General features: G+C 38.3%; 1 pseudogene; it reads left to right on the top strand.

Moving 5' to 3' along the window:
* The first annotated feature begins 848 nt into the window (after nt 1-848).
* LOC102501980 (keratin, type I cytoskeletal 18 pseudogene) lies at nt 849-12,465 on the top strand (annotated as a pseudogene).
* The last annotated feature ends 13,198 nt before the right edge of the window (nt 12,466-25,663 follow it).

The raw sequence follows: 25,663 nt of genomic DNA, 5'->3' as shown, positions 1-25,663 counted from the left end.
GAAATAGTTCTATTAGGGATGCAATAGATATGAGAAACTTGCAGCCTAAATCTCCAAGGTAAGCACAACAAATACCACTGTAGGAAAAAATAAGTAAAGGAAACTTGCCTACTGCTTACAAGATAGCTAGGAAAATTAACTGTAAATTATGCAGAGCATTTATTGTTCTATGACCTATGATATAATTGTCTCAAGTAGTACAGAAATCTTTATATTTTTATGTTTCAAATATTCATGTCATTGGCATGAATTGGTATAAAGAAAACAACTAAATGTCATTTGAAAGCTTTAAAGCATTAAGAAGAAAATTAATAAGCAATAGATCCAGCTGCAGTGGTGCAGTGGTAGTGCAATGATGCAGCAGTAGGTTGGTGCTCTGTGATGCTGGAGCCATCTGGAAGATTAGAGTTCAGTACCTGGGTGGATCTGTACACTCTGGTGAGCACATAAGCATGTGATCCTGGCTGATAAGGAAAGCTGATGGGAGAATAACAGTGTGAGATGAGACCTTCTTGAGGAAATTCTCTCTCTCTTCCTTCTCTCTCTCTTCCTCTCTCAAGAAAGAAAGAAACAGATGGAATTGTACAAAAATAAAATAGAGATTGAGCAAAGTATTGATTAACAAAGCATTGTATTTGGCACTGGTTTTCGCCATCATCTCTGTACTATGCACCTTTTGGTAATTCAGTAAACTTTTTGAAGGTCCATTTGGGTAAGTGAAGTGACTTTAAGAAGAATATCTTGAGGAAATCTGGAGACTAAGGGTAAAAGGAGTCTGTGTTAAAGAAAGATAGTATTTGCTTCTGTTAGCAAAGGAATGAAGACATACTTCATTGGGCAGGGGAGCGATGAGGGTACCAACAAGGTAAGGAAGGACATTGTTATTGGAAATATGGTCAGCTGTACCTTGTGCCACAAAAAAATGTTACTGTCTTATGGATTTGTAGTATATACATTCATTTGAATATTGAATTTTTAAAAGTGAATAGACTTCATATCATAGAACAATGCAAGGCTTATAGAAAAAGTCAACAGCTAGGACAGAGAGCTCCCATACACTCCCTCCCCTACCCCACCTAGTTTCCCCAATTATTAACATCTTACATTGGCATTTGTTACAATGGATGAACCAATATGATAAATGATTATTAACAAAGTTTATGGTCTATATTACGATCATTCTCTCTGTGGTATAATTAATTGATTTTGTGAAACTTATGTTAAACAGCTACTATTCTAGTGTCATAGTCTCAATATCCTCAAAATCTGGGGTTTTCCACCTATTCATTCCCCCTTCCTCCATCTGTGGAAACCATTGTTCTTTTCACTCTTGATAATTTTGCCTTTTCCAGACTATCAGCTAGTTGGAATCCCACAGTGTGGAACATCTTCAGATGAACTTCTCTCACTTAGTATTCTGTATGGAAATGTCCTCCTTGTTTTTTATTCTTGACTTGATAGTGTATTTTTTATCACTAAATAATATTCCATTGGCTGAATGTTCTTTTTTTAATCCATTCACCTATTGACAGACATCCTGATTTCTTTTAATTTTTGGCAATTCTGTATAAATGTGCTATAAGTATTCATGAGCACGTTTGTGTGTAGATGTAAGTTTTCAACTCATTTGGATAAAGACCTAGGAGTGAAGTTGCTGGATCATATGATGGCTCTGTTTAGCTTTCTAAGAAACTGGAAGACAATCTTCCAACGTGACTACAGCATTTGCATTACCACCAGCAGTGAATGAGAGTTTCTGTTGCTTTGTCATGGATCACTTTTAACAGTGACAAATGAGAACTGATTCTGCATATCGGGGGCTTTAATATGCTTATTTGCCTGGACAGTGGAGAAATATTTTTGTAGTCATAATTTGATATTCTATAATACCTATATTAAATTTAAAGAATACAAAGATAGCAGATGACTTTTTTCCTCTACCAGAGACTTTTATTTTAGAATCAGCTGGTCATTGAATAATAATAATAATAATAATAATAATATAGTCAGTCCTGTATATCTGTGAGTTCCCCATTTGCAGATTCAACCAACTTCAGATCAAAAATACAAAATTATAAAAATATAAACTGTATGTATTTCTGTTAAGCACATGTAGACTTTTTTTTCTTGCCATTATTCCTAAAACAATACAGTGTTATAGGCATTTACATAGTATTTAGATTGTATTAGATATTATAAGTAACATAGTGATGATTTAAAGTATATAGAAGGATGTGCATAGGTGATATACAAATCATATACTATTTTATATAAGGTACTTGAGTGTCTATAGCATCCATGGAATTCCTGAAATCAATTCCATGAGGATACAGACGGTTGAACATATTAAAATTGTTTATGATTCTTCTTCTATTCTAAATGCTTAAACACTTTAGCTTATATAGAAGACTGATTTGCAATTATATAAGGCATCATAAATAACACTATCACATTATGATTAGTATGTAGACTCCCAATTAATTTGAGAGGGATATACTAGTGACCAAGAACATGGACTTCAAAAAGGTACTTTGAAATATAAATTGCTTAACTGAAAATTTGATGATCTCATCTGGAAACTTGTTTTACAATAATGCACTTCACTTAAGCACAAAGTCCAGAAATCGGGAAAGCACAGGGTATACGTGGTAGATAGTGAGAACTCTGTTGTCTCTGGAAAGTATTACTCTTAAAGGGCAATATTGTGAAGCATCCCGAACATCAATTTAAAGAGTTCAGGCTTTATTTACTAGCTCATGGAAATCTACTGATGAGTTTGTAACAAGTTGCTTGTGAAATTTCACCTACTCAGAGTTTTACTTTAAGATTATTTGAGAATGGAGTTAAGAATAACTTTGAAAGAACCACTATGGCTTGCTAACCCCTTAGAGTTATACCCATTGCTAGTCTGTTACTTCTTTCTGTAAATTGGAAAAAGGGGTCCCTTTCATCAAGATCTTACTTTCTTCTATAGAACCCATGGCAACTACATTATGGCCAGCAGCCCACAGAGTTTTGTAGTAACCACTCTATGTAGATTCTTCTCCTTAAAATCTTGGCATTCCCTCTATACTTAGCATAGCAAGGGTTTTTCTTTGTCTGTAGTTTCTCTTTTGAACTAATTAAACTTTTTTTTTTTGCTTTAAGTGTTACCTAATGCAGGTTTACCCCAAATTTTTATCTCTGTTCCTGACATTTTCCTTTCTTTACAGCTTTATTCAGCATTCTTGACTTCTCTATCCTGACATTCGAATACTTTTTAAATGTAACCTCTCCAGAATTGAATTCATTATCTTCTAACTTCCAAGCAGCTCTTCCTCACTACTCTATCCCTGTTAACAACAGTACCTGTCCTCCAGTCACTCAGATTTCAGGCCAAAGAGTTATTATCTTTAAGTCCCTTTCTTTTCTCCCTGCATTCATCATCATTTAGGTTTGCACAGGTTGTACATTGCCCAATGTTAAGGGACATCAGTGCCATCATAGACGTTGTGAATTTGTGTAACTGTTATGACAGTTTTCTGGTTGATGATAGCACATGTTTTTATGGAGAGTTCTGTTTTTCACTGACATGAAAGCCTGCTATAGATTAGTGACAGAGTGGCAGGGAGGTGGTAGATTCTAAAAAAGTAGGGGCAGCAAGTGTAAAGTCTGTGTTTTGAATATTTGGCAGTCACTCTTCGTGGCCACTAGAGAAGACTGTGAGATCTAAATGTGGTAAGCCTTTCTTTATGACTGGAGCACATATGTGGGCAGAGACAGAAAGATAATGAAATATGTAAGGGTCTAAGATAGAGGTAAGAAATGATTCAAAAACGTGCTTTCATTATGCAAGCATTAATTATATTTTGTATTAATGCAGATAATAATAGGATAAGATATATAGAATCTAGTCCTGATTTTCTGTTTAGCCATTTTCCCTAAAATATTCAGACAGATATTCTCAAGAACACATGGACCATGGTCATCAGAATGGTCATAGCCCCTGCTCCTAGTTTTGCCCTACTATATGAATTTTGCAGAAAGTTTGCCAGAGGACAAATGTGAGAGTCATTTTCCTGCTATAGTGTTTTGAATCAAAATTGTAAATGGTTGGAGTTGATTGACAGCTATCATCATATCAGCACACGGGGCCGATGGAACTGAAAATAACATCACGGATGCTCACGAGACACAGAATGTTTCTCTGCACACACCATTAGTTTCTCTCCGTGATGTTCGTGGGGGAATTTTTATGCTGATTTAGTTCTTTGAGTGGTAGGTGCTGGCAGTTGCTGCTGCCTCACATTAAGCACAGATCGTTTCACATTGCAGAGAACAGACATCGCCACTCTAATGAGTACATAAAGACCAGTTCATCAGCTTGTCAGCAAATAGGATTATGTGACAAAGGGGTGAGAATATCAGCGGAAGGTAACTTGGCCCTTGGAGTTCCAAATGTTAAAAATAATAGTGATAATTTGCACCAAGAATATCTGGTACTCCTCTGTGTTTAGGCTTCTATCAGGATAATGCTTATTTATTTTTTATGTTTTAAAGTAATCAAAAGCAACCACACGTTTGATTTGAGAATAGGTCTTGTGGCCAGGGCAAGCAGTGTTATTACCATTTTATAGAAGAGGCCACAGACATCAGTAAAATACAGTTTTGAAAGTTCCATTAATAACTATCAATGGACACAGATTTTTGCCCCCATTCTTGGAGCATAGCTAGAATGCCCTGCATTTCCTCTTTGAAGATAACTCTTGACTCAACCATACTAGTACAGGTGGTAGTGTGCCAAACTGTGATGCTGGAAGCCACATGGAACCATGAGTTGATTCCCCAGCTGTGTCAGCCTAAAATGTGGCTGGTGCCGGTGCTTGTACCTGGGATCCAATGAGATGAAGGATTGTAGGAGGGAGATTACAGCATGACCAGATGCTATGGAGGTGCTAGCTCTCTTTCTTTCTCTGTCTCTCATGCATGCATGTGGGTACGCCCATGTGTACACGCATATACACACACACAAACACAGAGATATGCACATAAGCTCTAGCATGAAAAGGGAAAACCTTAGAAGTTATCTTTGAGATAAAACGGAGAGCAACTCCCGCCACATGACTCTAAAGATCACAATGTCATGACCTCATGAATTTACCCTGCTAACATCGGGTGGCTGGTATAGTAGATTCAGTGTAATAAACCTGTTCCCAACCTCTCTATTGCCTTGCTACCAGCACACACAGCCCTTGGATCTTCTGCACACAAAAAATTTTATTCAGGAGCTATAGATACAGGGATTTTATATGATTAGACACAACACTTCGCAATATATGAAGACAAATCTTCCCAACTGAATCTATATGAGAAATTTTCGTTCAAACCAGTGTCTTTCAGGTTCCCAACTTCCTTTGGGAATGCCAGAGCTAGTAGATGTTTACTATTCTAAGACAGAAGTACACAGGAATCTCACTTTAAAACCACCTTATAAATAAAACCATATAAGTAAATTCCCTATAACAAGACTCTTTTCATTCTTCTGTAATTGAATCTTGGAATACAGTCTAAGGAGCATGGTCTCCTTCCCCCATTGCCTCTCAGAATTCTAGTCTTAATATGAACTGTTTCTCAGTGAGTTTTTAGTATATGCCTCTTCTGACATAAAATATGCATACTATAAAAGATTTTCAATTAAATTCTAATCTGAATTATCCATATTCTGAATAGCTCTTTGATAAAGAATAAAAGTTTAATGTATTCATGTTCCTATTTGGATTGAGGTTAGATTTATATTTTCAAATGGGACCAGACACAACCAATCTATTTTTGATTCCACAAGACAATGTTTATTAAAAATGTGCCCAGTTCTGTTTATTTATATGTACATGTAGATAATCTATAGTGATTTATAATGAGAACTCTTTTACTTTGAGCTAATATAATTGTACAATATGAGCACAGCCTGATTGTTTTAAAAGGGGGAAGAAAAAAGGGTTTTTATTGTCCCCTCATCTTATTTGCAATAAATTATCTATAATCCCTTTGTTGCTAATTTGATTTATAAGCCCTAAAGAAATACAGTATAGATTTACTTTCCTATCTCTTTGACATAATGTCTAAATAGCTATAATTTTTGAAAATGAAGAGATAGTTAGGGAAAATACCGGACTGGTGTAAACCGGATTGAGAGATAGAGACATATTATTGATAGGTGTGAACAGAATCTATACTGAAGCTTATTTAATCTTCATCTCATGAATCTATAATTCACTATCTGATGGACCATATCTAGGCTATTGATTTCCATAAGATAAAGACTTCTAGTTTCTCTAAACATGTCCATTAGTTTCTTCTAGACAGATGAATAATTTTTCATAATTGCTAGTGGCAATTGTAGGCATTTAATTTTGCTTCTACCCTTGTGTAGTAGCTACTTGGTGGCATACTGGTGCAGTAGTAGATAAAAAATACTCCTAAGGCAATAAACAGTTCCCATTTGTTATATTACTTGTTTACAAAAGCTTCATTATAAGCACTTCAAAGTGTAAAAACTTTCCATCTATTATTTTTTTAATTAGAAATTTATTTTAGAGTTTATGACAGTCTTGTTACCTAAGGGACCAAAAGCTGATTTTATAAATGGATGTTCCCTAGAGAAGATAGACGCCTTTATGTTCCTTTTACTGGTAAATCTGAATGAAGAATATAGAATATGAAGTGCTTATTTTGAAGAGAATGATATATATTTTTAAATCTATATGTAAAATTTTGGTATGTTTATGCAGTAGATTTTATTTTTTTAATGTCATAATCCATAGAAATTAGAGTGGTTGTTTTATCTGGTATGTATTCTTTGAAGACATCTTAAAATCTTTCTCTACAGTTGTTTTAAATTAGATTGATCCACCCAAAGGGTATCTGATTGCATTTAGTTACTGAAGGATTGGTTAATTATTTTAGAGAAGTTTCTATTGTGTCACAAACCTGTGGATAGATTTCTATAATAGCTAGAAGACCTGAAAGTCCCCAAAGCTCACTCTAAAAGTATTGATTGCAAAATGACCTTCAACTCCAAACTGAATGTTTGACTAAAATAATAGTATCTTCCAACTGCTCAAACTGGATTTCACTTTTGACGTGTATAAGCATAAATCATTCTTACCTCATACTTATTATCTAAAGTTGATGTGGTTGTTAGGTAATATGACTATAATAATTGACATCTAGTGATAGACCCACTGCCATAGTGTCAAAAGAAGCCTTAACTGGAATGTAGTTAATATGGTATCAAAGAGTTAGATTGGATTTATTTATTTATCTTTAGGTTTATGCCATAGGGTATGTGTGCTTGCCGGAGAGAGACAAAAAGAGGGAAAGTGAGAAATGACCCCCTCCTAGGAGAGGGAGGATAGCTGCACTGCAATTCTTTCTCTTCCATTCTATTCTTGGGAGATTGGACACACATGCACACATGCCGAGAGTGATTTTCAGGTCACTGGGTCTGGAACTCTAACCATGATTTGCTGTGTGGGAATCTAGCACCTTAACCACCACACACTTGCAGGCTTCTAGACCGGATCTTATTCTGCAATTATTCCTCTGGAGACAAACAGAAAAATTTATATATAATTTGGAGGCTTTTTTTTTTATAAATTCTAAAACTATTAATAAAAAATGCTGAGAATGTTTTTAAAGGTCAGAGGGCATGTATGCCTGCCAGAGAGAGAGAGGGAGAAATAGGGGAAGGGAGAGGTACCTCCCCAACAGTGCATGATCACCCCACACTCTTTTAGTCTCCCTTTCTTCATCCGCTTGGGATTTGGGCATGCACACACAAGCCCAGTGCATTTCTCAAGCCACCGAGCCTGGGATTCAAACTGCATCAAGCCTGGGATTCATATTGCTCTATGGGATTCTGCTTCTTTATCCACCAAATTATAGGGCTAGCCCAGTTCAGAATTTATAGAAAACAAAATAATGTTGCTTTTGCAGTTGTATAGTAAATTTAACCTCCAAAATGACTGACTTCTTCACTCATTCAGCTAGTAAGTATGAAATGCCTGCTGTTAGAATGGATCTGAGCTTGGCTCAGATTATTTAATGAAGAACCAGAGAGTTTCTTAGCTCAAGGAGCTTCTGATTTAGTGGAGAAAGAGTATTCAGGTTGTCATAGCAGCAAATGTGTAATTATAAACTTATTTCATCACACTCAATGGAACTCGATGAGATTAGGGTATCAAGAATATCTTCCATAGAACACTAACATCTGTACTGGGGTTTATAGGATTAAGAGAAACTCTAAAGGGAGAGAAAGAGGGTCCAGAGAGGGAAGGAACAGTATGAACAAAGACACTCGCAGGACAGGGACTGAGAGTTTACAGAGAGCCAAGGGGATAGCAATACGTGCAAGAAGAGACATAAGTGCAGGTACGATCCAGCTCACAGTCAGAGTAGCCAGAAAGATATCTGGAAAAGAACATGGATTTTCTTTGTACTGAACTGGATATCAGGCATAAAGGATATTGCCAAAATCCATTAAAATAGAGATACTTAAATAGGAGGCAATAACTAAATACATTAATTTTTCCCCTTTTTTGATATTTTAGTAGACAAAATTTGGACTGGGTAAAAGTTCCCAAGGAATATGCCAATCCTCTTGTTGAAACTTAACATTAAAAAAACTCATACAAAGACACCATAAAAGCTTCTACTGCCATTAATTTTGTACTCTGTATTTTTTTTTTAAGGTTTTTGTTATAAGGTGCATGTGCTTGCCAGAGAGAGACAGAGAGGGAAAGTAAGAAATCACCCTCCATTGGGAATGGCCATGCAGCAGTCCCTCTTCCTTCATTCTCCTTCTGGGATTTTTGGCACACACACACACACACACACACACTTGCACCTAGTGGTGATTTCCAAGCTGCCATGTTCAGGATTTGAACCACAGTTAGCCATGTGGGAGTCCTGTGCCTTAACCACCCTGCTATCTGCTGGTCTCTACTCACTTATTACCACTCAGAGACCCTGCCTTTGCTATTTTGGGCTAAAAGAATCAAATTTGATGGACCTACTCAGGAGCCACACGTTTTCAGCAGTGCACAAATTCACAACTTTCCCTAGAGTTGTTGCTCAGTCTCTAATGATTGAGTAATAATGCTGGAACAGAAAGGAGTTCTAGGTTCTATTGTTTTTTTCCTTCTCTTTCTCTTCTCTTCCTATTTCTTCTTTTCTTCATGATAGAAATGGGTGTGCCTGTGCACACACCTGCATGTGTGCTCACATGAGAGAAAGAGAGAGAGAGAGGGACCTGTCAGGGACCCAGACCATGGGCACCATATGACTTCCAGCACTGCAGTGTTAGTGTTAGCACTGCAGGATGTTGGTGGTACCACTTGTCGTGACCACTGGGCCTATAGCACTTTTTTCCTAGAGTTTCAAGAAGGTTACAAGTTATTGTTTTTGCTCCAGGAATTCTGGACAAAGTTAGGCTAGATGATCAATCTGGCTGTTGTATTGTAAGAATCGACGATGTCCCTTTCATGATTATAATCAAAGTAAATTACAGATGTACAAAAGAAGGGATAAGCTTCATTGCCATAAGAAGAAGGAAAGAAAGCAAGATGTAGCTAAACAAAAGAGAGAGATCACAGCTATTAGGGATGATAAGGGAAGTTTATGATCCTTGGAGGGCATTTTGATTGAGATATGGTTTGAAGAATGGTAGACCTTAAGAAAAGATGAAAACAAGGATTAAAAAAAGATATAGGAGCTGCCAGGTGGTGTGGTGGTTGAGGCACTGGACTCCCACATGGCTGACTATGGTTTGAGTCCTGGACCTGGTGACTTGCTATCTCATTTTCCTTTCTCTCTCTCTGTCCCTCTCCCATCAAGTAAAAATAAACAAAATTAAATACATAATTATTAAAATGAAAATAGGGACTCAGTATTAAAAAAGGATATGAAAACATTTCAACTCAACTATAAAATTATAAACAAAGGCCAAAAAATAGAAAAATTCTGAATATATTTAGAAAAGAAAAATTGTTTCATCTAAAATTACGTTCACTTTTGGAAAGTTAGTGTCATGCTGTTGTGAAGCTTATGAACACAAAACTGATCACACTACACGCTGATCTAAAAAATACTGCTGAATGTCTATCCCCCCAACTGATTGGCATGTAGCTACATTCTTTTCTTTGGGATAGTTGGAAGGAATTTGTGATTTTTTCTTATGTAAATGTCAACCCACCCTTGCAATATATTTTACTTTGCAGATGCATGCATTTGAAGTAGGTTAGCCATATTGTGAAATTTGAGTCATCTATGCTGGGTGATAGATAGTTAAGAAAGTGGCAGTATTTTAAATGCATTCAACAAGAAAGAGACTAGACATAGGGAAAAAAATAAGAAGATTCAAGAACAAGAAACATAGGTCAGAAAATAATTTACAAGTGGAAACCATGAAAGAAAACTTTGCATGTCTAATACAGCTTCCGAAAGGAGGGGCCCACATTTTACCCGTCTTTGGTAAAAGAGTTTTAAATGAAAACTACTTAAATATCTATTTAAAAAATGAAATGTTGGGCCAGCCAGTGGCATGGTGTTATCCCACATGGCTGACCATAGTTTGAGTCCTGGACCTGGTGGCTTTAAAATGATGCCAGTGCACATTTATGTGTGCCCATAATGCCAGAAGGAAATGGAGGAAAAAGGACTGAGGCATGGTCATCCCCCCCCATCTTCTAATACCTTCCTCCCCACCCCAGCACACATACCCTATGACAAACACCTTTAAAAATAAAAAACGTTCGAGGACCAGATGATAGTGGTGGCTAAGGTTCTGAATCCCTCATGGCCAACTGCACAGTTTAACTGGATCCAGTGACTAGAAAAAAACACTGGGTACATGTGCGTGCATGCCCATAATCCTGAGAAGAAAATGGAGGAGAAGGGATTGCAGTGTGACCATCTCCCTGGGGCATAATTTCTCTCCTTCCTTCTCTTTCTCTCCAGTGAGTACATGAGTGCATGGGTCTTATAGCAAAAACTAGAAAGAAAGAAAGCAAAGCAAAGTTAAAAAGTAAATATATTTTTCTTCTGGCCAGTGAGTTTGCTTATCATGGTCCGCTAAGGAAAAAAGAGACAGCTCAATGAAGTAGAATATTTTGGAGGCGCCTTGGCTTGAACCTGATCCTGGCTTCTCACTTTCCTCCCTGGGGAGTACGACCTTAACCACCCACTCCACAACCTTCTCTACCAAAGACTGGTCCCCGGGCTCAATCCAGGCACCCTACCACCGAGTCTGGCCCGCCAGCAGTGCCACCAGCGTCTATGTAGGTGCCGGGGCTCAGGCTCCCAGATCTTGAGTTGGCACACCACCAGCATCTGGGGAGGCTGGAGGGTCTGGAACCTGGTGGTGGGAATGGCCGGGGGGGTTGATGTGAATGGGGAACACAAAGGGCGAGAAGGAGACCATGAAAGACCTGAACGACTGCCTGACCTCATACCTCCACTGAGTGAAGAACCTGGAGACTGATAACCAGAGGCTGGAGAGCAAAATCTGGGAACACCTAGAGAAGAAGGGACTGGGTTAGGGACTGGGAACATTACTTTAAGACCATCGAGGAGCTGATGGAATAGGTCTTTGCAAACTCTGTGGACAACACTTGCATCGATCTGCAGATAAATAATGCCAATTTAGCTGATGACTTCAGAGTCAAGTATGTGACAGGACTGGCCATGGATCAGTCTGTGGAGAGCGACATCCAGGACTCTGCAAGGTCATTGATGACACCAATGTCACACGGCTGCAACTAGAGACAGAGATGAGGCTCTCACGGAGGAGCTGCTCTTCATAAAGAACCAATGAGGAGGAAGTCCATGGCCTATAAGCACAGATTGCCAGCTCTGGGTTGACAGTGCAAGTGGAAACTCCCACATCTCAAGACTTCTACAAGATCATGGCAGACAACTGGGCCCAATCTGATGAGCTGGCTCAGAAGAACTGAGAGGAAGTGGACAAATACTGGTCTCAGCAGATTGAGGAGAGCACCACAGTGGTCACCACACAGTCCATCGTGGTCGGACTTGCAGAACCGATGCTCACAGAGCTGAGACGCATGGCTTGGTCCTTGGAGATTGACCTGGACTGGAGAGATCTGAAGGCCAGCTTGGAGAACAGCCTGGGGAGGTGGAGGCCCTCTACGCCATACATGTGGAACAGCTCAGTTGTATCCTGCTGCACCTGGAGTTGGCGCTGGCATAGACCTGTGCAGAGAGGCAGCACCAAGCCCAAAAGTTCAAGGCCTTGCTGAATGTCAAGGTCAAAGCGGAGGCTGAGAGTGCTAGCTACTTCTGCCTGCTGGAAGCAAGGACTTCCGTCTCAGTGATGTCCTGGACAGCAGCGACTCCATGCAGACCATCCAGAAGACCACCACCCGTAGGCTCGTGGATGGCAAGATGGTGTCTGAGAACAAGTTCTGAGGTCTTGAGAAGCAGAAGCAGGATATCCCTGGGAAGCAAGAAGCCAATAAAAATTGCAGAGGTCATTAAATGTCAAAAAAACAAAGAAAAGTATTTGGAAGTAGAATTGGGTTTGACAGTTGACGGTTGTTTGATATTGTGTCTGCATTTCTGAAATTAAAACATAAATTATACTTCATGATGAACATTTATACATAGTTCATTCATATATAAACAATGGTTTTAAAGGAAAAATACCCTAACCATTTTTTTTTTTTGAGAGAGAGGTTTTTGCTGTAGGGCGCATGCACTCACCAGAAAGACAGAGAGAGACAGAGAGACAGAAAGGGAGAAATCGCCCCCAGGGGAGAGTGACAATGCCACAATCCTTTCTCCTCCATTCTCTTCTCAGGATCTTGGGCACACGTGCACAAGTGCCAGGTGTGAGTTTAAGCTACCAGGTCGGGGACTCTAACTGCAGTAGGCTACATGGGAGGCCAGTGACATAGCCATTATGCCAATTCCTAGTCCCCAAAGGCATTTTTATCTTTATTTTTTCTGGGGAAAAACAGTTCATAACTATAATTGTGATCATTATTTCTTGTCATCCCTCCTCCGCTCATCACTGGCTTTATTTGAATTTTGCTGGAAATGAATAAAGAAGGATTGTTAAATTTCTCAATTTTTTTCCTATGATGTGGTCTTAGATGCATCAGAATATCTAAAAATAAATTTGTGGACTCTTCATTGGAATTATTTAGCTTTACTGTGTTTTGTTTCTAGGTTTTTTTTTTTTTAAGTTATTTATTTATATCTTCCATGATACAGAAACAGAAGTGCAGACAGATGGAGAGATAGGCACTCCCAACAGGGCCCCTATACAGTAATTCACCCCCAGCCTCAGCCAGCCCAGATCACAGACACAGACTAATTACCCATCATGCTCAGGGAAGTCCCGGGATACCAACCGGGGCCTTTCCCATGTGTGTTCAGGCACCTCACTGCTTTACTATTTCCTGGCCCCTGTTTCTTTTTTATTTTTAAAGAATTATTTTAACTTTATTTATTTAGTCATTTATTTATTTATTTATTTTAAAATTTGACCAGAGAGGGACAGAGCAAGAGAGAGAGAGAGTGAGAAAGCAAGCCACCAGGTCCAGAACTTGAACCACGGTTGAACATGTGGGAGCCCGATGCTCTTAACCACCATGCCACTGCCAGCCCTACCTGGCTTCTGTTTCTAAGTCTTTAATATAAACATAACTAATGAATTATATTGATGTAAACATGAGCATTGAAAAGGGCAGGAAAATTGCATTTTTTGCAGTATTGCTTTATTTGGTGTCATTTTTTTCCATTGAAAACTTTGTGTGAACAACATAAAATGGAAGATTTATTATAACACTTATCTTCCATTTAGTTTCACTATTTTATGCTGATGGATGTCTACTATGTGCTTTTTACATTTTTTAAAAGAGGCAAATTATTCGATTTATTGCTCTATTGAGAATTTTACTCTAAAGCCACAATATTCTTATTAAAAACAGTTTATCTTTTCTCATTCTGGAGAATTGGTGTTTGGCAGCTACTTTCTCCTTCCCGCCTTTTTGGTTAGTGATATAAGTAATTACACCTTTTTACCTAACTTCGAGGAGCAAATAGCACAATTGATTTTTCAACCGACATATGCAAATCCAGTACTGTAATGTCCTGGCTCCTGTGAGTTTCATGGGTTTTGACTTTGGAGATTCTGATTATTGCACTCTTTGGTAACAGTTTATTTCTTGGCCTTAGAGATGGTATTAGAGTTCTCCAGAGAAACAGAGCCAACAGGAGATTGTTTTTCTGTCAACCTGCCTGTGAAGATTTATTCTAAGTAGTCATTTCATATTATTGTGGAGGCTGAGGAAGTCCTGAATCTGATAGAGTGGAATGGTAGATGGGAGATCCAGTGAAGAGATACAATTGAGCCCAGAGACAGTGTGCTAGCAGAACTCTTTCTTGTTTGGAGAGGTCAGTCTTTTTTTCTATTCAAGCCTTCAACTGATTAGATGAGGCCCACCCACATGATAGAGGGCTATCTGCTTTACTCAAAATCCTCCAATTTAAACATAAATCCCATTTTTAAAAAATCACCTAATGGAAACATCCAGAGTAGTGTTTGGCCGAGCACGGTGGCCCAGTTACACTAACACATAAAACTAACCATCCCAGTGTCGCTCCTGTGTTGTGTCTTTGTTAGAACTCACGTATTTTGCTTATAAGACAGCTTCTTTTTTCCAGTTTCCCAGATGTTTGTAGATTTTCCCCCTGAAATATTATTAAAGATTTACTGCTAATAATCACTAGAATTCTAAATTATTATTGTATTATTCCTGTTTGCTCCCACTAACAGGATCCAATGGCTACATGCCATATGTGTGGCTGGCAGTGCAACATGGGCTGTATTCACATAGTTTATCTCTAAAACTCCCAACAGTTCATTAAGGTTGTTACAAATATAAATTTCTTTAAAAGTCTGTGGGATTAAGGTACCTGTCCAAGGCCTCAGGGCTGTGAAATGGCCAAACCATATTGTATCCCCTGATTCTTTATCTTTTCCTATACTACACTGCCTGCTTTAACTCGCGATGTTATTGTCTTGTACACTGTAGCATGGCCAGCTGCCATGACTTCACGGTGACAAGAGGGACTTTCAGTTAACGGAAAGAGCCGTTAAATAAGACATATGAACAGATTTTGTCACTGAAATCTTATTATAGATTACTGTAGAAGTTCATTTATTTCCTTGAAAGTTTAAAAAGATAGCCTATTATTTTAGATTTTTTAAAAAGTGATCCTGGCTACAAAGAGGAAACTTCAGTACTTAATAGTTTTGTTTGTTTGTTTGTTTGTTTTTTTTTCCTGTCACTTCTGGCTCACTATCCATGAATTGATTAGGGATGATGTGAGATTCAGTTTTTTTTTTTTTTTTTTTTTTTTTTTGAGAGGTTTTTGCTATAAGGCGCATGCACTCACCAGAAAGACAGAGAAACAGACAGCGAGAAATCACCCCCTGGAGTGATGGCCACGCCACAATCCCTTCTCCTCCATTCTCCTTGGGATCTTGGGCACGCATGCACACGTGTCCAGCATGAATTGTCCAGACTGCGTCCGGTACTCAAACTGCAGTCGACTACATGGGAGTTCAGCGACATAGCCATTACACCAACTGCTGGTCCTGAGATTCAGATTTTAATTGCTTGATAAAAGATGATCAAGATCTTAACTGAGAAATTTAGATTTGGTTACATCAGACATAGATCACGATGGAGAGTCTAGGGATGATCTTACTAGAACTAAATGGATGAGATGTCCTCTATGCTGCCGTAATAGTACCCAACTCCTGTTTCTGACACAGTCAGTTAATACTGTTTACACTAATAGTTCTTTTTAAAAATATTTATCTATTTAATTCCATTTATTATTATTATTAATTTGACCAAAGAGAGAGACAGAGAGAAAGGGATTGCAAGAAAGCAAGCCACCAGGTATATGACTTAAACTGTAGTCAGCCATGTGGGAATCCAGCAACCTTAACCACCACGCCGCCTGCTGGCCCCACTAATAATTCTTTCTTTTTGGAGAGGTGTTGGCTATAGGGCGCATGCACTCACCAGAAAGACAGAGAGAGACAGAGAGACAGCGAGAAATCACCCCCCAGGGGGGATGGCCATGCTGCAATCCCTTCTCCTCCATTCTTCTCTTGGGTTCTTGGGCATGCACGTAAACACGTCTGGCGTAAGTTTAAGTCACCAGGACTGGGACTTGAACCGTCATTGACTACATGGGAGTCCAGCAACCTAGCCATTACGCCAACTGCTGGTCCCCCTTTTTTAAAAATACTTATTTATTTAAGTTTATTTATTCCTTCATTTATTTTCATTTAAGAGACAAAGAGAGAGAGTGAGAAAGCAAGCTGCCAGGTCTGGGACTCTAGCTGTGGTCGGCCATGTTGAAGTGTCCAGCACCTTAACTATCATGCCACCTGCCCTCCACTACTAATTCTTACAGTATGTCTTACACTACAGACCATTTTGATATCCCAACAACATTTTATATGACAACAGTTATACCTTAGCAGTGTATCTTTACCAGAGTAACTATTCCATAGGATCCAGGAGTATTATTTTTCACTAATAGTTATAATGGCTTTAAGAAATTATACGACCTTTTTGAGATCACAATTTTAAATATTCTTAATAATATGTCACTACTGGTAATGATAGATAAGGAACAAATTTCGGGACCAGCAGTTAGTTTAATGGCTATGTTGCTGAACTCCAATGTAGTCGACCTCGGTTCGAGTCCTGGACCTGGTGGCTTAAACTTCTGCCAGGCGCGTGTGCACGGGTGCCCAAGACTCCAAGAGGAGAATGGAGGAGAAAGGATTGCGGTGTGGCCACCCCCCATGGGGGTGATTTCTTGCTTTCTATCTCTCAGTCTCTCTCTGTCTTTGGGGGGAGTGCACATATCCTATATCAAAAAGCTCTCAAAAAAAAAGATAAGGAACAAATTTCATGAAATTCTTTCTCTACAGTCAGAACAATCTCAATGGAAGCTTAAGTGGAGACATCTTTGCATTTTGGAGCTGGGGAGACATAGGTACATTAAGTGTGGAATATAAAGGTATTGTATGCTAACATGCATAATCTCTTCAATTTTTAAAGTTAATATTTGTATTTTTATGAGCAAGCGTGAAAGTGATAGCAATCCATGGGGCGAGCAAGTGGTATGGTTATTGAGGTGCTGGGTTTAAAGTTAATATTTGTATTTTTATGAGCAAGTGTGAAAGGGATAGCAACCCATGGGGCAAGCAAGTGGTATGGTTATTGAGGTACTGGGCTCCCACATAGCCAACTTCAGAGTCCCAGACCTGGCAGCTTGAAAATCACTTTGGTGTATATGCGTACATGCCCAAAGTCCCAAGAGAAGAATTGAGGAGAAGGGATTGTGGCATGGCCATCACCTCTAGAGAGTGATTTCTCACTTTTCCTCTTTCTGTCTTGATAGCTGTCTCTCTCCAGGGAATGCACATGCCCTAGGGCAAAAACCAAAAAAGAGAAAAAATAAATAAAGATAGCAACCCCAACAGGGTCTTGAGACTACTGTCTACCCCTAGTTTTAGTCAGGTCTAGTACTGGGCAGGTGTGCATGTGCGTTCCTAGTGTACTCAAGGAAGTCTCCGCAGATGAATCAGGGACCTTCCCCTGTGGGTTAGCTGTGCGAAGGAGTCTCACTACCTGTCACTCTCCACCCCCAACGCATCAATTTTGATACCGTTTAGTCCCTTTCTTTTAAAAGTTGGTTGTTTTAAAACTTTGCAGGATTTTAATCCACAAATACTTTTATGTTCTTAACAGAATAATTCACATTTCTCTGAATTTTAAACAGTGCTGACTTTTAAAATTTTATATCAAACCTGTTCGGGTTGGGAGAATTATTCGCTTGATTTTGGTATGATCATCATTACCCATTTTCATTTAGCACAAATCTGAGAGCATACAGCTTTTTCTAAAAAGTCCTTACTTTAAAATGTTGTATTATTATCATTTTTGATATTATTGGGACCATCAGTTGGTGTAATGGCTAAGTCACTAGACTCCCACGTAGTCAATCACGGTTTGAGTCCTGGACCCGGTGGCTTAAACTCACGCCAGGTGTGTGTGTGTGTGTGTGTGTGTGTGTGTGTGTGGGCGCCCAAGAGTGTGTGCGCCCAAGATCCCGAGAGGAGAATGGAGAAGAAGGGATTGCAGTGTGGTCATCCCCCTGGGGTGTGTGTGTGTGTGTGATTTCTCACTACTTTCTGTCTTGCTGTCTCTCTCTTTTTCTGGTGAGTGCACATGTCCTATAGAAAAAAAAAAAAAAAGGTTATCTATCTTATTTTATTTATTTATTTATTTATTTATTTATTTATTTATTTATTTATTTATTTATTTATTTATTTATTTATTTATTTATTTATTTATTTATTTATTTATTTATTTTTACTTGCTACAGGGCAGGCACACTCCCCAAAGAGAGACTGAGAGAAAGAGAAAGAGAGAGAGAGATGGAAAGTGAAAAAGCAAGCTGACAGGCGTGGGAGTCCAATGCTTTAACCACCATGAACCTGCTGGCCCCATCGTTTTAACTTTTGAAAAGGCCTACATGCCATGAAAATAAGTTATTCTAAAAAATTACTTATAGGGAACCAGCAGTTAGCATAATGGCTATGTCGCTGGACTCCCACGTAGTCGACCGCGGTTTGTGTCCCGGACCTGGTGGCTTAAAACTCACGCCGGGTGCCTGTGCATGCGTGCCCAAGATCCCAAGAGGAGAATGGAGGAGAAGGAATTGCAGCGTGACCCCCCTGGGGGTGATTTCTTGCTTTCTGTCTCTATGTCTCTTTCTGTCTGGCTGGCTAGTGCATGTGCCCTATAGCAAAAACCTCTCAAAAACATTACTTATAAAAAATATACATTTGATCTAGGAATTTGCTTAAAATATCCCTTTGGCATCACTGGGGAAATTTGGTAAAAACAACCCATTTCAATTCTGGAAAGTATTTATTGGATCTGACTCCAGTTTCAACAACTGGGTTGTCAGAAAAGTCATAGCATAGGGGACTAGCAGATGGCGTAATGGCTATGTCACTAGACTCCCATGTAGTCGGCTGCAATTCAAGTCCCAGACCTAGTGGCTTAAACTCACGGTTGGCACATGTGCGTGTGTGCCCAAATCCTGAGAGGAGAATGGAGAAGAAGGGATTGCAGTGTGACCATCCCCCTTGGAAGGTGATTTCTAGCTTTCTATCTCTCTCTCTCTGCCTTTCTGGAAAATGCATGTGCCCTATAGCAAAAACCTCTCCAAAAAAAGGAAGTCATGAATCACAGCATAGAAAAATATGTCGTATGTCATGACTTTGCCCACAGTTAAATAGTTGCTGGTTGGCTCACTGTGGCAAGTTAATATTTCAAATCCTAGTTATGTATCCAGCACTGTTCCTAGCATGCATGTACTTAGTACTCAATTCCTATCATATAAAACATGCCAAATAATTCTTTTTCTACTTTTAGACTTGTTTTATCTAGTAAGCAATTCTGTCTCTGAGAGTAGAGTCTAAGAGGTATAAAACTGTTGGTAACTTAATGGTACTCCCATCCTGTAAAGCAACACAGTCCTAATAGCCAAATGATAATTTGACTTCTAGTGAAGTTGTAAACCTCCTCAATTAGAAATGATGTGCTTAGGGGCCAACAGATGGAGAAATAGTTATGTCGCTGGACTCCCACATAGCTGACCCTGGTTTGATTCCCAGACCTGGTGGCTTCATACTCAAGCTGGGGACATGTACATCCATGATCAAAATTCTGAGAGGAGAATGGAGGAGAAGGGATGATGTCATATGATTAAGCGGCAAGCTTACATCGTTGTTGCTTTACATATTGGCACCAACCCTTAGGTTCAGTTTTTAGTGGAATATGTTCAGGATATTCTAAATGTATTGCTAAAAATACTAATGGTATTTATCAAATGTTGTTTCTGTGGCAGGAACTATCCTAGGTAATTAACTTGTATTTTCTTATTTAATCTATGTAGCACCTCTATGATTGGAAAGAGTTTTTTCCCTATATTGCAATGAAGAGGAAACTAAGAGTACCAGAGATGATCTTGTCTAAGCTTGTAAAACTAGGAAGCAAGTGAGCAGGAATTCAAACTTGAGTCTTCTTCTAGAGATCTTGCGATGAGTGTGAGACCATGCTACTTCCCTAATGGATAATGATGATTGGCATCAGAGGATGTAAAACATCGATACCTCCTTTGTTTTAGTTTTGAAATGTTCTGAAATTACCTCATTAATATAGTGTCATTCACAGGTAATGCATTTAAAAAATATTTTTGATGAAAAGACTGAGAGAGTATCCTTCTTTTCTCTTATACCCTAAAGTAAAATTATTATAAGATGCATTTTATATTCATGCTTATTAATTTACATTTTTATATTTTGTCTAAATATACTGCATATTATTAAGTTATACTTTACTATGTAGCTGTAAGTATGAAAATTTTAATATAATCAGAAAACAAACCATTATTACTTTAAATCATTAATAGTTTTGAAATTATATTGGTATTTGCAAATGAACAACAATCTCATTATTTAAAATGTAATACAACTTAATTTGAACTTCTAGTTACTACAAGTTTCTTTTTTTTAATCGACTAGATATTATAGATTAGTTTTAAATTTACAGAAAGATTGAATAGAAGGTATGGATTTCACACATCCCCTTCTGTCTCACAAGTGTAGTCTCTCCAGTTATCAACATTCCCTACCAGAGTGGTGCGCGTGGAATAATCAATTAACCTACACTGACACATCGTTATCAACTAAAGTCCATTGCTGACATTAGGGTTCACTCTTGGTGCTATACATTCTGTGAGTTTGTACAAACATGAAATGACACGTATCCACCATTATAGTATTACACGGAGCAGTTGCACCGTGCTCTACTTACTCGTCCGTTCTTTCCTCACCCTCTGGCACCCACTCATCATCTTACTGTCTCCATACTCTTACCTTCTACAGAATACCATGGAGTTGGAATCACATAGTATGTAAAACTTTCAGACTGACTTCTTTCATTCAATAATAGGCATTTAAGTTTCCTGTGTGTCTTCATGGTTCATTCATTTTAGAGCTTTAGGATATTCCATTGTCTAGATGTATGATAGTTTATACACTCACCTACTCAAGGGCATCGTTGCTTCCAAGTTTAGGCAATTATGAAGAGAGCTGCTATAAACATCAGTGTTCAGGCTTTTGTATGGACTTAAGTCTTCAGCTCCTTTGGTTAAATGCCAAAAAACATGACTGCTGGATTGTATAGAAAAATTATATTTAGTTTTCTAAGGAACTGGTAGATTTGTTCTCTAAACAATGTACCTTTTTTTTTTTTTCAGAAGAGGTTTTTGCGGTAGGGTGCGTGCACTTGTCATACAGACAGAGAGAGACGGAGAGACAGAAAGAGAGAAATCACCCCCCAGGGAGGATGGCCATGCCACAATCCCTTCTCCCCCATTCTCCTCTTGGGATCTTAGGCACGCATGCACATGCACCCAGCGTGAGTTTTAAGCCACTGGGTCCAAGGACTCAAACCACCGTCCACTACATGGGAGTCCAGCGACATAGCCATTGCACTAACTGCTGTTCCCCCCCATTTTGTATTGCCACTAGCCATGAGAGGTCTTGTTACTCTTTGTCTTCACTAGCATTTGGTCTTGTCATGGTTCTGCGTTTTGGCCATTCTGATAGGTCTGTAGTGGATATCATTCTTATTTTAATTTGCATTTCCTTGGTGTATGATATTGAGCATCTTTTCATATGCTTTGTTGCCATCTATCTTTTTTCCTATGGTGTATGTTAAGGTTTTTGACCCAATTTTTGTTGCTGCTGTTTGTTTTTATTTTAAAGTAAGAAAAGATTCTTTTTTTAATTTAATTCTTTAAAAATTTGCTGTAGGGCACATGCACATGCACATGTAAAGAGACTGAGAGGGGGAATAGAGAGAAAATGAGAATACATCCTCAGGAGCAGTGACCATGTCACAGTTTATTCTTCTCCATTCTCCTCTTGAGATTTTGAGCACCCACACATGGCCAGTGTGTTTTCCATACCATCAGATCCAGAACTCAAATCTACTCTGATAGCCATATGAAATCTAGCTGCTTTAACCATCATGTCACCTGGGTGAACTGAGAGATATGTAGTTTTGATAAGATCTGACCATGCCACAATCCTCTGTCAGCAATTAGCTTGGATTACAGGTGTGCACTACGATACCTAGATTGCTCTAGTTTGGTCAGGAACGGAACCCAGACTTCCCCTGCAACCATATTTTCCTATAGCAGTGCCCTGCCACCTGTACCACTGATGCTTGGTTCTCATTTCTTAATCTTTTTTTTTTTAATTGCTAAGTATCAAGAGATTCTTCTAGTCTTTAGATAGCAGTTATTCATTAGATATATATATTTTATAAATATATTCCCTCTAGTCTGTATCTTGTCTTTTCATTTTTTTGACAATATCTTATGCAGAGCAGGACCAGCAGATGGCAAAATGGTTACATCACTGGACTCCCATGTAGTTGACCACAGTTCAAGTCCCAGACTTGGAAGCTTAAAACTTGCCAGGCACCTGTGTGTGCATGCCCAATCCCAATAGGAGAGTAGAAGAGAAGGGATTGCAGTGTGGCCATCTCCCAGGGAGGTGATTTCTTGCTTTTTGTATCTCTGTCTCTCTCTGTGTCTCCTGAGAGCACATGTGCCCTATAGCAAAATCAATCTTAAAAAAAAACAATCAGGGCCGGCAGGTGGCATGGTATTTAAGGGTGCTGGACTCCCACGTGGCTGACCATGGTTCAAGTTCCAGACCTGGTGGCTTGGTTTCTTGCTCTTGCTCTCTCTCTCACATTCTGTTTCTCTCTGGTCAAATTAAAATAAATAAATAAATAAATAAAGTTAAATAAAATACTCTTTAAAAATTTTATATATATATTTTTTCTTTCAGTGAAACCTTTGTTACCAGTTTTATTCATGGATCATGGTGTCTCCAAAAAGTCTCATCAAAATCAAAGTCATCTAGATTTTCACCTGTGCTATCTTTTAGTACTTTTCTAGTTTGGCATTCTACATTGAGGTCTCTGATCTTTTTTGAATTAATTTTGGTGACGCATGTCAATTCTGCATCTAGGTTCATTTTTGCATGTGGATGTAATAGTTCTTACAGCACCACTCATTGGAAAGTTGGTCTTTGCTATCTCGTATTGCATTTGTTCCTTTGTCAAAGATCAGTTAACTCTGTTTCTTACATCTCTATCCTGGTCCCCTGAACTATTTGTCTCTTCTTTCACCAGGACTACACCATCTCAATTACTGTAGTTTTACAGTAAGTCTTAATGTCAAGTAGTGTCAATTTTTCAACTTTGTTCCTTCCATTTAATATTATACTAAAGTGTCTAGTTTGTAATTAGTCTCTACATCAATTTCATTAGAGAAAATTGGTATTTATAATACTATAAAATGTATACTCCAAAGTTCTTACTACTTTCCATTGTGATATAATTTTATATTGAATTTGAATAGTCCATGTTAGAAAGCATTCTCAATCATTTTTTCATATTGTGAAATTCATATGATTTTTCCTTTTGGTTATTTATAAAGATTTAAAAAAGCATTTCAAAAACAAATTTCTAATTTATCTTAACCTAATAAAATGATCCTATTTTTATTTTTTAGCAGTCAGAAAATAATGTAGTAACAGATTGTTTGTTATTGATTCCAATGAATGAGTAAAATTTTATATCATTTTCACAATTTGTTTCCAAAACATAAATAAAATCTAACTATTTAAATTATAACTTTAAGAAGAAACAGATATTTAACTTCCTCTTTATATAGGAAGTGTGTTGTATGGTTATAGAACAAAACTCAAAGTAAAAATAAACATGGTTATCTTCAGATACTTTTTTTTTTTTTTTTTTTTTTTTTTAGATATTTGCCATAGGGAGCATGCACTCCCTGGAGAGAAACAGGGAGAAAGTGAGAAATCACCCCCTGGGGTGATGGCCATGCCACCATCCCTTCCCTTCTCTTCCATTCTCCTATTGGTATCTTGGACACACATGCACCAGCACCTAGTGTGATTTTTAAGCTGCTGTGTCCAGGATTTAAGCATGGTCAGTTATTTGTCAGTCCAGTGCCTTAAGTGCCATGCCACCTGCTGGCCCCCAGATACATAAAACGTTACTCAACCTGGGATGATTTCATAGAGTAGTGATTAAGTGTTCTACTTTAGGAGTTGAATTTCACATGGTCAATTGCAGTTTGAATCCTGGTCAAAGTGGATTAAAAGACAAACTGGGTCAGACCAGTAGATAGTGTAATGGTTACAATACTGGACTCACATGTGGCCAACTATAGTTCGAGTCCGAGATACAGTGCCTTGAAATTCAAGCCAGATGCATGTGTGAGTGTCTGCTCAAAAATCCCAAGAGGAGAATGGAGGAGAAGGGATTGCAGCATGGCCACTCCCCGTTGGGGGAAGAGGTTTATTTCTCACTTTCTGACTCTCTCTCTGTCTCTCGTGTGAGCACATGTGCCTGGTAGCAAAAATCTCTCTAAAAAAATAACAAGAATACATTGGGCATATGTGTGTGGATGCCTAAAATCCTGATGGGATAGAGAAGTAAAAGGGACTATGGCATTATTATGCCCATTTGCGGTGCTTTTTCTCTCTTTCTCTAGAGGGTGCATATGCTTTCTGGCAATGAAAAAATAGTTTTTAACTTAATCTTTTTTCATTAAGAATTATTTATTAAATTCTATTTATTATTATTATTTTAAAATTTTACCAGAGAAAGACACACATAGAAAAAGAGAGCAAGAGGGGTAGAGAGAAGGAAAGGGAGAAAGCAAGCCGCTAGGTCCAGGACTTGAACCGTGATTGGCCATTTGAGAGTCCAGTGAATCGACCACCATACCACCTGCCAGCTCCTCAATCTTTAATATGATTTATTTTTAAGACTTCAAAATATTATTGAGCAGGTGGCGTGTGGTTAAGGCGCTGGACACTCCCACATGGTTGACCATGGTTCGAGTCCTGGACCTGGTGGCTTGTTTTCTCACTTTCCCTCTTTCTCTCGCTCTCTGTGTATCTCCCTGGTCAAATTAAAATAAAATGATGAATGAATAAATAAAAGTAAATAAGTAATTCTTTTAAAAATATTATTGGGTCATCAGGAAAATCATGATTCGTTTTTACATAGAAAAACATGGAATGATATGTTCTAATTTTTCTGATAATCTAATATATGCCCACTTAAAGCAATCTAAGAATAGAAATAATATTCATTTAAAAATAAAATAACTTCCTAGAATTATCTTGGTGTCTTTGTTCTTCTTGGCTTGACACTTGCCCATATGACTTAAGATAAAAATTAGGAGAGAGTTGGGCATCTTTCCCAGACTCACATCCAAGCTTCTGTTGAAGATGGGAAAAGCTGACTCTGAGATGATCTTTTTTTCACTTAGACTGAGAGGACCTCATTGCAAATATTGCTCTATCATAATTTTTAAATTATGTATGAATGATGGGACCAGCAGGTGGCATGATGGTTAAAGGCATTAGACTCCCATG

Source organism: Tupaia chinensis, unplaced genomic scaffold, assembly GCF_000334495.1.
Source record: "Tupaia chinensis unplaced genomic scaffold, TupChi_1.0 Scaffold148134_1, whole genome shotgun sequence".
Classification (NCBI taxonomy): domain Eukaryota; kingdom Metazoa; phylum Chordata; class Mammalia; order Scandentia; family Tupaiidae; genus Tupaia; species Tupaia belangeri.
The sequence above is the reverse complement of the archived record's forward strand: the minus strand, read 5'-3'. Positions and strand labels throughout refer to the sequence as shown.